The sequence below is a fragment of the Copadichromis virginalis genome, linkage group LG7 (genome assembly GCF_057382275.1).
Source record: "Copadichromis virginalis isolate Kocher_CV1m ecotype Utaka linkage group LG7, C_Virginalis_male_GT1.1, whole genome shotgun sequence".
NCBI lineage: Eukaryota > Metazoa > Chordata > Actinopteri > Cichliformes > Cichlidae > Copadichromis > Copadichromis virginalis.
This window is the reverse complement of record NC_140624.1, coordinates 58301607-58310607: the sequence shown is the minus strand read 5'-3', so window position 1 is coordinate 58310607 and position 9001 is coordinate 58301607.

Genomic DNA, 9001 nt, shown 5'->3' with positions numbered 1-9001 from the left:
AAGTACAGACATAGGCCTTAAGCAACCATGAGCCACTGATAAGTGTGACAGATTAGGAAACATGCATACAGTTCATTAGTTAGACTCCTATGAACCACTAATAGGAGAAAATGAGCACGCAATAAAGTGGACTTGTTAGGGAGAGATTGCCATCAGAGTTAAAACACTCCAACTCAATTTTGATGATAGAAACAGCTAAAAAAATGAGCGTTTTGTTGACACTGATGACAAAATCCTGATCAGATACAGACAGACACATGCATACAACACACACTACTGCTCAAAAGTTTGTGGTCAGATTCAAACATTCTTGTTTTAATTTTAAAATTATATTTGCTATAACATAAAATTAGGCAAAGTTTATCAGAAATGTTTTCACAGATGTGTGTTTAATGAATCATTTATGTTAAATCACCCATGATGCATTAGGAAATGTCTACACACTTATACATGGGCCCATTTTTAGTAGCCATCACTGCTGTGTGGACAGATCACATGGTTATAAACCAGCTGAAAACTGACTTCAAACGTTTGAGCTGTAGTGTAGATTGCAATGATAGTGTATAGTTATCTATTACAGAAGAATATATAGAAGTCTGAGGACAGGGAGACACTGTAAAAAAGTTATGAGCTGTCTTGCTGCAGAGAAAGTGGAGTCTGTCATCCTTGAAAAGCTCCCAAGATAGGCAGCTGGCAGGTTGAATGATGCTCTGCCTCTGTGGTCAAGTACAGACATAGGCCTTAAGCAACCATGAGCCACTGATAAGTGTGACAGATTAGGAAACATGCATACAGTTCATTAGTTAGACTCCTATGAACCACTAATAGGAGAAAATGAGCACGCAATAAAGTGGACTTGTTAGGGAGAGATTGCCATCAGAGTTAAAACACTCCAACTCAATTTTTGATGATAGAAACAGCTAAAAAATGAGCGTTTTGTTGACACTGATGACAAAATCCTGATCAGATACAGACAGACACATGCATACAACACACACTACTGCTCAAAAGTTTGTGGTCAGATTCAAACTGTCGTCTTTTTAATTAATAATTTACATTTACTTTTAACATAATATTACATGAAAATGATCAGAAATGTTTTCACAGATGTGTGTTAAATGAATCATTTATGTTAAATCACCCATGATGCATTAGGAAATGTCTACACACTTATACATGGGCCCATTTTTAGTAGCCATCACTGCTGTGTGGACAGATCACATGGTTATAAACCAGGTGAAAATTGACTTCAAACCTTTGAGCTGTAGTGTAGATTGCAATGATAGTGTATAGTTATCTATTACAGAAGAATATATAGAAGTCTGAGGACAGGGAGACACTGTAAAAAAGTTATGAGCTGTCTTGCTGCAGAGAAAGTGGAGTCTGTCATCCTTGAAAAGCTCCCAAGATAGGCAGCTGGCAGGTTGAATGATGCTCTGCCTCTGTGGTCAAGTACAGACATAGGCCTTAAGCAACCATGAGCCACTGATAAGTGTGAGAAATTAGTGCACTTAATGCAGCGGTCCCCAACCCCCGGGCCTCGGAAAGGTGCCGGTCCGCGAGAGTTGAGGCTCAGTTGTGAAATGTATGGTTTTCAGGGTTTTTATCGGTTTTCAGCGTTATTTTGTTATCGTTTTTATCGTTAACTCGGTGTCCCTGGGTCTTTTCAAGTGTGTCATAAATAAATCTTCTTTTTTTCCGGTACCGGTACTAGTTTTATTTTGTTGTATTTATCTGCGACACCTTAAAGGCCGGTCCATGAAAATATTGTCGGGCATAAACCGGTCCGTGGCGCAAAAAAGGTTGAGGACCACTGACTTAATGCATGTTTCCTAATTATATACGTATGAGCCACTAATAGGAGAAAATGAGCACGCAATAAAGTGGACTTGTTAGGGAGAGATTGCCACCAGAGTTAAAACACTCCAACTCAATTTTGATGATAGAACCAGCTAAAAAATGAGCGTTTTGTTGACACTGATGACAAAATCCTGATCAGATACAGACAGACACATGCATACAACACACACTACTGCTCAAAAGTTTGTGGTCAGTTTCAAACATTCTTGTTTTAATTTTAAAATTATATTTGCTATAACATAAAATTAGGCAAAGTTTATCAGAAATGTTTTCACAGATGTGTGTTTAATGAATCATTTATGTTAAATCACCCATGATGCATTAGGAAATGTCTACACACTTATACATGGGCCCATTTTTAGTAGCCATCACTGCTGTGTGGACAGATCACATGGTTATAAACCAGGTGAAAATTGACTTCAAACGTTTGAGCTGTAGTGTAGATTGCAATGATAGTGTATAGTTATCTATTACAGAAGAACATATACAAGTCTGAGGACAGGGAGACACTGTAAAGAAGTTATGAGCTGTCTTGCTGCAGAGAAAGTGGAGTCTGTCATCCTTGAAAAGCTCCCAAGATAGGCAGCTGGCAGGTTGAATGATGCTCTGCCTCTGTGGTCAAGTACAGACATAGGCCTTAAGCAACCATGAGCCACTGATAAGTGTGACAGATTAGGAAACATGCATACAGTTCATTAGTTAGACTCCTATGAACCACTAATAGGAGAAAATGAGCACGCAATAAAGTGGACTTGTTAGGGAGAGATTGCCATCAGAGTTAAAACACTCCAACTCAATTTTGATGACAGAAACAGCTAAAAAATGAGCGTTTTGTTGACACTGATGACAAAATCCTGATCAGATACAGACAGACACATGCATACAACACACACTACTGCTCAAAGGTTTGTGGTCAGATTCAAACTGTCGTCTTTTTAATTAATAATTTACATTTACTTTTAACATAATATTACATGAAAATGATCAGAAATGTTTTCACAGATGTGTGTTTAATGAATCATTTATGTTAAATCACCCATGATGCATTAGGAAATGTCTACACACTTATACATGGGCCCATTTTTAGTAACCATCACTGCTGTGTGGACAGATCACATGGTTATAAACCAGGTGAAAATTGACTTCAAACCTTTGAGCTGTAGTGTAGATTGCAATGATAGTGTATAGTTATCTATTACAGAAGAATATATAGAAGTCTGAGGACAGGGAGACACTGTAAAAAAGTTATGAGCTGTCTTGCTGCAGAGAAAGTGGAGTCTGTCATCCTTGAAAAGCTCCCAAGATAGGCAGCTGGCAGGTTGAATGATGCTCTGCCTCTGTGGTCAAGTACAGACATAGGCCTTAAGCAACCATGAGCCACTGATAAGTGTGAGAAATTAGTGCACTTAATGCAGCGGTCCCCAACCCCCGGGCCTCGGAAAGGTGCCGGTCCGTGAGTCGTTTGGTACCGGGCCGCAAGAGTTGAGGCTCAGGTGTGAAATGTATGGTTTTCAGGGTTTTTATCGGTATTCAGAGTTATTTTGTTATCGTTTTTATCGTTAACTCGGTGTCCCTGGGTCTTTTCAAGTGTGTCATAAATAAATCTTCTTTTTTTTGGTACCGGTACTAGTTTTATTTTGTTGTATTTATCCACGACACCTTAAAGGCCGGTCTGTGAAAATATTTTTGGGCATAAACCGGTCCGTGGCGCAAAAAAGGTTGAGGACTACTGACTTAATGCATGTTTCCTAATTATATACGTATGGGCCACTAATAGGAGAAAATGAGCACGCAATAAAGTGGACTTGTTAGGGAGAGATTGCCACCAGAGTTAAAACACTCCAACTCAATTTTGATGACAGAAACAGCTAAAAAATGAGCGTTTTATTGACACTGATGACAAAATCCTGATCAGATACAGACAGACACATGCATACAACACACACTACTGCTCAAAAGTTTGTGGTCAGATTCAAACATTCTTGTCTTAATTTTAAAATTATATTTGCTATAACATAAAATTAGGCAAAGTTTATCAGAAATGTTTTCACAGATGTGTGTTTAATGAATCATTTATGTTAAATCACCCATGATGCATTAGGAAATGTCTACACACTTATACATGGGCCCATTTTTAGTAGCCATCACTGCTGTGTGGACAGATCACATGGTTATAAACCAGGTGAAATTTGACTTCAAACGTTTGAGCTGTAGTGTAGATTGCAATGATAGTGTATAGTTATCTATTACAGAAGAACATATACAAGTCTGAGGACAGGGAGACACTGTAAAAAAGTTATGAGCTGTCTTGCTGCAGAGAAAGTGGAGTCTGTCATCCTTGAAAAGCTCCCAAGATAGGCAGCTGGCAGGTTGAATGATGCTCTGCCTCTGTGGTCAAGCACAGACATAGGCCTTAAGCAACCATGAGCCACTGATAAGCGTGACAGATTAGGAAACATGCATACAGTTCATTAGTTAGACTCCTATGAACCACTAATAGGAGAAAATGAGCACGCAATAAAGTGGACTTGTTAGGGAGAGATTGCCATCAGTGTTAAAACACTCCAACTCAATTTTGATGACAGAAACAGCTAAAAAATGAGCGTTTTGTTGACACTGATGACAAAATCCTGATCAGATACAGACAGACACATGCATACAACACACACTACTGCTCAAAGGTTTGTGGTCAGATTCAAACTGTCGTCTTTTTAATTAATAATTTACATTTACTTTTAACATAATATTACATGAAAATTATCAGAAATGTTTTCACAGATGTGTGTTTAATGAATCATTTATGTTAAATCACCCATGATGCATTAGGAAATGTCTACACACATATACATGGGCCCATTTTTACTAACCATCACTGCTGTGTGGACAGATCACATGGTTATAAACCAGGTGAAAACTGACTTCAAACTTTTGAGCTGTAGTGTAGATTGCAATGATAGTGTATAGTTATCTATTACAGAAGAACATATAGAAGTCTGAGGACAGGGAGACACTGTAAAAAAGTTATGAGCTGTCTTGCTGCAGAGAAAGTGCAGTCTGTCATCCTTGAAAAGCTCCCAAGATAGGCAGCTGGCAGGTTGAATGATGCTCTGCCTTTGTGGTCAAGTACAGACATAGGCCTTAAGCAACCATGAGCCACTGATAAGTGTGAGAAATTAGTGCACTTAATGCAGCGGTCCCCAACACCCGGGCCTCGGAAAGGTGCCGGTCCGCGAGAGTTGAGGCTCAGGTGTGAAATGTATGGTTTTCAGGGTTTTTATCGGTATTCAGCGTTATTTTGTTATCGTTTTTATCGTTAACTCGGTGTCCCTGGGTCTTTTCAAGTGTGTCATAAATAAATCTTCTTTTTTTCCGGTACCGGTACTAGTTTTATTTTGTTGTATTTATCCGCGACACCTTAAAGGCCGGTCCGTGAAAATATTGTCGGGCATAAACCGGTCCGTGGCGCAAAAAAGGTTGAGGACCACTGACTTAATGCATGTTTCCTAATTATATACGTATGAGCAACTAATAGGAGAAAATGAGCACGCAATAAAATGGACTTGTTAGGGAGAGATTGCCACCAGAGTTAAAACACTCCAACTCAATTTTGATGACAGAAACAGCTAAAAAATGAGCGTTTTGTTGACACTGATGACAAAATCCTGATCAGATACAGACAGACACATGCATACAACACACACTACTGCTCAAAAGTTTGTGGTCAGATTCAAACATTCTTGTTTTAATTTTAAAATTATATTTGCTATAACATAAAATTAGGCAAAGTTTATCAGAAATGTTTTCACAGATGTGTGTTTAATGAATCATTTATGTTAAATCACCCATGATGCATTAGGAAATGTCTACACACTTATACATGGGCTCATTTTTAGAAACAATCACTGCTGTGTGGACCGATCACATGGTTATAAACCAGGTGAAATTTGACTTCAAACTTTTGAGCTGTAGTGTAGATTGCAATGATAGTGTATAGTTATCTATTACAGAAGAATATATAGAAGTCTGAGGACAGGGAGACACTGTAAAAAAGTTATGAGCTGTCTTGCTGCAGAGAAAGTGGAGTCTGTCATCCTTGAAAAGCTCCCAAGATAGGCAGCTGGCAGGTTGAATGATGCTCTGCCTCTGTGGTCAAGTACAGACATAGGCCTTAAGCAACCATGAGCCACTGATAAGTGTGACAGATTAGGAAACATGCATACAGTTCATTAGTTAGACTCCTATGAACCACTAATAGGAGAAAATGAGCACGCAATAAAGTGGACTTGTTAGGGAGAGATTGCCATCAGAGTTAAAACACTCCAACTCAATTTTGATGACAGAAACAGCTAAAAAATGAGCGTTTTGTTGACACTGATGACAAAATCCTGATCAGATACAGACAGACACATGCATACAACACACACTACTGCTCAAAGGTTTGTGGTCAGATTCAAACTGTCGTCTTTTTAATTAATAATTTACATTTACTTTTAACATAATATTACATGAAAATGATCAGAAATGTTTTCACAGATGTGTGTTTAATGAATCATTTATGTTAAATCACCCATGATGCATTAGGAAATGTCTACACACTTATACATGGGCCCATTTTTAGTAACCATCACTGCTGTGTGGACCGATCACATGGTTATAAACCAGGTGAAATTTGACTTCAAACTTTTGAGCTGTAGTATAGCTTGATTGCAATGATAGTGTATAGTTATCTATTACAGAAGAATATATAGAAGTCTGAGGACAGGGAGACACTGTAAAAAAGTTATGAGCTGTCTTGCTGCAGAGAAAGTGGAGTCTGTCATCCTTGAAAAGCTCCCAAGATAGGCAGCTGGCAGGTTGAATGATGCTCTGCCTCTGTGGTCAAGTACAGACATAGGCCTTAAGCAACCATGAGCCACTGATAAGTGTGACAGATTAGGAAACATGCATACAGTTCATTAGTTAGACTCCTATGAACCACTAATAGGAGAAAATGAGCACGCAATAAAGTGGACTTGTTAGGGAGAGATTGCCATCAGTGTTAAAACACTCCAACTCAATTTTGATGATAGAACCAGCTAAAAAATGAGCGTTTTGTTGACACTGATGACAAAATCCTGATCAGATACAGACAGACACATGCATACAGCACACACTACTGCTCAAAGGTTTGTGGTCAGATTCAAACTGTCGTCTTTTTAATTAATAATTTACATTTACTTTTAACATAATATTACATGAAAATGATCAGAAATGTTTTCACAGATGTGTGTTTAATGAATCATTTATGTTAAATCACCCATGATGCATTAGGAAATGTCTACACACTTATACATGGGCCCATTTTTAGTAGCCATCACTGCTGTGTGGACAGATCACATGGTTATAAACCAGCTGAAAACTGACTTCAAACGTTTGAGCTGTAGTGTAGATTGCAATGATAGTGTATAGTTATCTATTACAGAAGAATATATAGAAGTCTGAGGACAGGGAGACACTGTAAAAAAGTTATGAGCTGTCTTGCTGCAGAGAAAGTGGAGTCTGTCATCCTTGAAAAGCTCCCAAGATAGGCAGCTGGCAGGTTGAATGATGCTCTGCCTCTGTGGTCAAGTACAGACATAGGCCTTAAGCAACCATGAGCCACTGATAAGTGTGAGAAATTAGTGCACTTAATGCAGCGGTCCCCAACCCCCGGGCCTCGGAAAGGTGCCGGTCCGTGAGTCGTTTGGTACCGGGCCGCGAGAGTTGAGGCTCAGGTGTGAAATGTATGGTTTTCAGGGTTTTTATCGGTATTCAGAGTTATTTTGTTATCGTTTTTATCGTTAACTCGGTGTCCCTGGGTCTGTTCAAGTGTGTCATAAATAAATCTTCTTTTTTTCCGGTACCGGTACTAGTTTTATTTTGTTGTATTTATCCGCGACACCTTAAAGGCCGGTCTGTAAAAATATTGTCGGGCATAAACCGGTCCGTGGCGCAAAAAAGGTTGGGGACCGCTGACTTAATGCATGTTTCCTAATTATATACGTATGAGCCACTAATAGGAGAAAATGAGCACGCAATAAAGTGGACTTGTTAGGGAGAGATTGCCATCAGAGTTAAAACACTCCAACTCAATTTTGATGATAGAAACAGCTAAAAAATGAGCGTTTTGTTGACACTGATGACAAAATCCTGATCAGATACAGACAGACACATGCATACAACACACACTACTGCTCAAAAGTTTGTGGTCAGATTCAAACATTCTTGTTTTAATTTTAAAATTATATTTGCTATAACATAAAATTAGGCAAAGTTTATCAGAAATGTTTTCACAGATGTGTGTTTAATGAATCATTTATGTTAAATCACCCATGATGCATTAGGAAATGTCTACACACTTATACATGGGCCCATTTTTAGTAACCATCACTGCTGTGTGGACAGATCACATGGTTATAAACCAGGTGAAAATTGACTTCAAACGTTTGAGCTGTAGTATAGCTTGATTGCAATGATAGTGTATAGTTATCTATTACAGAAGAATATATAGAAGTCTGAGGACAGGGAGACACTGTAAAAAAGTTATGAGCTGTCTTGCTGCAGAGAAAGTGGAGTCTGTCATCCTTGAAAAGCTCCCAAGATAGGCAGCTGGCAGGTTGAATGATGCTCTGCCTCTGTGGTCAAGTACAGACATAGGCCTTAAGCAACCATGAGCCACTGATAAGTGTGACAGATTAGGAAACATGCATACAGTTCATTAGTTAGACTCCTATGAACCACTAATAGGAGAAAATGAGCACGCAATAAAGTGGACTTGTTAGGGAGAGATTGCCATCAGTGTTAAAACACTCCAACTCAATTTTTGATGACAGACACAGCTAAAAAATGAGCGTTTTGTTGACACTGATGACAAAATCCTGATCAGATACAGACAGACACATGCATACAGCACACACTACTGCTCAAAGGTTTGTGGTCAGATTCAAACTGTCGTCTTTTTAATTAATAATTTACATTTACTTTTAACATAATATTACATGAAAATGATCAGAAATGTTTTCACAGATGTGTGTTTAATGAATCATTGAAGTTAAATCACCCATGATGCATTAGGAAATGTCAACACACTTATACGCGCGCCAAATTTTAGAAACAATCCCTC